We start from the raw sequence: 4,620 nt of genomic DNA, 5'->3' as shown, positions 1-4,620 counted from the left end.
GCACCGGTTCTATAGAACCATCTCACGAACTTCTATGAGATTAGCGAACCGGTTGGCATCACTGGTTACTGTCAGTTTTTTGGACAGAACCGACTGCAAAATATGTCTTTTGTGATAGAACCGGCTGACAAAAAATCAGTGAATCAGTGACCGTCAGTGAATTAAGAACCTGTCATAGTAATTAAGACCCTGTTTTTGTTGGTGATTTTCCCACACACAGAAAGTGGAATTTTCAGCGGTTTAAAACTACCATTATCTGTTAAAAGAGGAAACTTAGACGCCCGTCGTTCGTACTGCGTCGACATAAAGACTACGTGAGCGGAAATGCTTATTGGCGGTTTCAGGGATTAGGGGGGCGCGTGGCATCACGTGGTTAGCTATCATCGCTTGGAAAAACAAGTGATAATGCATGTTTTCGTGCAAAGTGCTTTGGTAATTACTTCGCGTTGTAATGGACACTGCTCTGTGTGCAAAAGTAGGACAATCTAAAAGCATTTTAATTGGTCAATAACTATACGAGAAACAACTAGACCTGCTGCAAACTTATGGGTCGTAGAAGTTGATAAAAGATAAATAGCGTATATTGCAACAACTTCCGTTTTAACAAAATACGTTTAGTATTAAAGAAATAAAGAAATAGTTTTGTTGTAATAAATTAAGATGAACATAAATTCAAGACTGGGTTCAGCCCTAAAGCGTCCATAAATGCTTGGTGGCCGATTTATTCGGTATGACGCCTTCAATGGGCCTGTCGTACTGTGTTGTAATAAACAAGGGTGATTTTGTATATATGTTTCTGAAAATATGTATTTTTTTTGTTAGGGAGTCCTGGGTTTTAACATCGATAAACATGAAAATGAATTCATTTCTAGGATTAGACCGAAGCATTCATGCAGACGAGCGATAACGCCAAACTCATGTATACAAATCTTTGTTCGCATGACCACGAGAGGCGTTATATCAAATCAAGCTGCGACGCAAACCAATTTCGTACAATAAACGGACTATTTTACCAGAACAAAATGCAAATGGTCAAACCCCACTAAACTCAGTTTATAACAGCATCAGTGCGCCCCAATTAAAAAAATTAAACAGTAAAAAATAATTCTCCGTATCGTATTAAATCTCTAACTACGTTTAATCACATTTGCATTATACTGGCAAAAATGCTATTAATTTTTTAGCGCAGTAATATGTCATACAGAAACAATTGACAAACCACAATCATAAAATATTTTTTCCCGGTGATTTCAACCCGTAAACGGCAACTATGCAAGCAATTTTCGTTCAAAATCGATTAACCAACCGAGTTTAGGCGGAAATGAACCTTATATCACTTGATTAACGCCTATTTTTTTTATTTCTTTTTACATATTAGGCCTGCGCATTTTGTAATATCCGGGTAGGCAGTGGCAAAACAATGTGACGCAAACGGTGGCTCTGTTTTTGTTTTGCGTTTCATTGTCATTTGTTTTGCGTTTCATTGTCATTTGTTTTGCGTTTTTATCGTTCCGATTCATGTAACCACCGACCAAATGCATGTAGAAAAAGTTGAAACATACCGTTTAACCGGGCTATAACGGCAATAACCTCTAGTTCAGGATAAGGTTCTTAAGTCAAACCATGTATTTTTGCAGCTAAAAGGTGAAACAGGTTCATCATGCATATGATAGAATTAACTAACAGGATAGATATCAAATACCGTTTAGAATAAGTAATCTAAGCAAAATATTGTGTAAATTGTTGGGAAATTTTATGAGTTAGTAAGCTCTGATTCTGAATAAATGGGTTTATAATGAAACGGTAAACAGGTTCATCATGACGTTATGATGAAATTATTGCTAAGCATAGATAGTAAATACTATTAGGATTAATCTAAGCAAGGTTTCGGGATAGTTTTACAAGTTAATAACCTCTGGGTGTAAAAAATGGGTTAATATTAAAAAATAAACAATGCTACAGCAAAATTTCCCTACTTGATGGACACAATTTTATGTTGGGAGCCAGCAGATAGCGGATGTCTACAGGTGATGGTCTTATGTTGTAGAAGTTTCCAGAATCAATACGGAAGTTGGTGCCTCATTAATCGCCCAGCGCATTCATCAGACGCCGAACAGCGGTAGTAGTAATAATAACGAAGCCTTGTGCATGCGCTTGTCATTTAGACACCCGAGCTAGAGGTTTTAATAAGCTGGACACATTTGCTGAGCCGTCAGTCTGTTTGATGAGCCGGGCGTATATGAAGTAACCGCGTCTTATGGCACTTAGTTGAATTCACTGCAGTTCAAATGCAACTTGTGTATTGTACAGTGGCTTCGCTAGTGTCACACGACGCATACTTTACAATCACGCGCCCCCGCTCGAAAAGAGATTATCGGCTTTCGATGATTCCTTGTAACAAGATGGCAAGTATTGAGATAATAAGGTCCTGTCGGACAGTCGGCGGCCTCTAATGCTCCGCGGGGCCCTTAGGTACCGTGTCCCCGATCAACATGCATTATGCAAGGCCGCGCGAGTTGTAAAAAAGGGGCCGCGACAGGCCTTTAAATGGCTCCCTGGGCAGTGGAATTGTCACAAAGCATATTGGATGGCATCGAAGTCATATGCTTGCAGTAACTATAGTTACTATACAACGGAGCAATGTATAAAGCAAGAACCAAGAGAGGTTCATTCTTGCTTTAGTTCAGTGCATAGTGGAATGGTGGTAGAAAATGTAAGTTAGACTTTGTAGGAGACTGCTTCCTATATTTTTGTTGCGTGTTGTTTGGCACTGGTACAAAAATTGACTTGAAAAAGGACATCAATTTCTGACAGGTGCCAAGCAAAACGTAGCAAGCGATCAACTAAGGGACAAAACAGTTCGTATCTTAGAGGTTTGGACACAGTGCGACGCGGTTCTTGGCAAATAATAGAACTCACGTTGGATTGAAATTGAAAAGATCCAGTGGCTCTACCTTTGCCAACCACGGCTGTTGCGCCCTTTCAACACTTCAAATAAACTAACGAGCCTTTGGCGGCTTTGCCAAACCAGATCTAAACTTAGAGACAGCATGCTGATATGTATATAGGTGAAAGGTTACGCATTCGGGTTTTAATAAATGACCATGATGAGCAATGAAACGAAGTTTGCTGGTAATGCAAGTACGTTTTGAATTGTTTCTGAGCCTATATTGACCTGTAAATCGCCTAAAATTAAAGCGAAGTCATAATAAAACGGTAAAACGTTAATTCTGACATTTTGGGTCTAGATATTGAATGTGTATTTTTAATTTTAATGGTGTCTTAGTTAACTGGCGTTTGGTGTGATTTAGAAGCTAGACTAAACTGAATAAACAAACAAACCAATGTATTGATGAGGTAAATCCAAATCGCCAGGGCCCAAGTGGAATCGAAGTAGCGCGGGACCGGTTGGGCTCGAAGCAGACTGTGGAGAATACGCGCATCGATTATTACCGAAGTGCGTCGCCCAAAGCACGAGCGACATCGGGCAAGTCGCAATGAAATATTGATGACTGGAGATGCCGGCAACCGTTCTGACTTGGAACAGCTGCGCCGGCAAGTCGTACGCACAACCATACGGGATTCGGCATGCTTGTGACCCCTGTGAATCTTGCATCACTTGACTGTGATTGATAAGTGAAAATGAGAGAGGCCTGTCACTTTGAAACAGTCAGGTAACTGCTGGCAATGCAAGTTATAACATTCATGGTCATATGTATGATGTGTCATTTGAAATCACTGTTTAAACGTCACCTCTTGTGGTAAAACGTACATTTTTTAGTTTATAAATAATAATAAAAGTTCCATTTGTTTAACGACGAATATAACGGTCCAAATAGACGTAAAAAGCGACATACTTTATTATCCAAACGTTTCGGCAAATGCTCATGCCATCATCAGTGATATAAGTGGCCACATCAGTTACACCCGTTCATAACCACTTGAGTCACATAAAAAAATTGAAAAAAAGGTACGCAGCAACGTTGCATCTACATCTTTAAATACACCCTACCAAAATCATTAACGCACACAGGCCAAACGTAAATATGTAAAAAAATGACTATATTCTCTCAAAACAGTTTTAATATGGTTGGGCCGGGCTTTTTGGGACGGGTTTGGGCTTACGTTTGAATAAAAACGGGTTTCAAATTCGTATATAATGTTTTTCTAGGTTGTACATCTTTGCCTGTAAAAAGCGTAAACACACGGACGTTGTTTATCTGCCAACTGTTTTAAGTGTTGTATAATGCTTTCCGTAGCGACGCCTGTCGTTTACGCGGGGTCAAAAGCCATGTTAACTTTATTTTTTAGACTTGTTCTCTGAATTTGGTGGTTGTGTGACGTAACCGGACGAATCCCGGCCAAGGACTCAACTATAAGCGAAATCCGATCAGCGGTACGTCTTCGTCGTAATCATCGTTTCGGTTTTCATTTATCTGCATTGTCCTGTTTAAGCTGTGTTTGACGCACAGTAAAAACATGGAGAACTGTATTGTCATTGACAAACACACAATATTAGTTTCGTACGACCTTCCTCATTTTTTGTGATTGTTGTTTTTCGTATTGCCATGATCAGTTATGAAACTGAAAAGTATGTAAGAAATAAACCATGGTACGTGA

At 39.4% G+C, this 4,620-nt stretch overlaps 1 long non-coding RNA gene across 1 annotated transcript; it reads left to right on the top strand.

The window, feature by feature from the left end:
• Positions 1 to 2,840: 2,840 nt before the first annotated feature.
• LOC145223347 (uncharacterized) lies at positions 2,841 to 4,620 on the top strand. Its single transcript, XR_013859463.1, has 2 exons — positions 2,841 to 3,216; positions 3,376 to 4,620. It is a non-coding gene; the product is annotated as an uncharacterized LOC145223347 (long non-coding RNA).

Source organism: Phallusia mammillata, chromosome 4 (assembly GCF_965637545.1).
Source record: "Phallusia mammillata chromosome 4, kaPhaMamm4.hap1.1, whole genome shotgun sequence".
In the NCBI taxonomy this organism is placed as follows: Eukaryota; Metazoa; Chordata; class Ascidiacea; order Phlebobranchia; family Ascidiidae; genus Phallusia; species Phallusia mammillata.
This window is presented reverse-complemented; position numbering and strand designations above follow the sequence as displayed.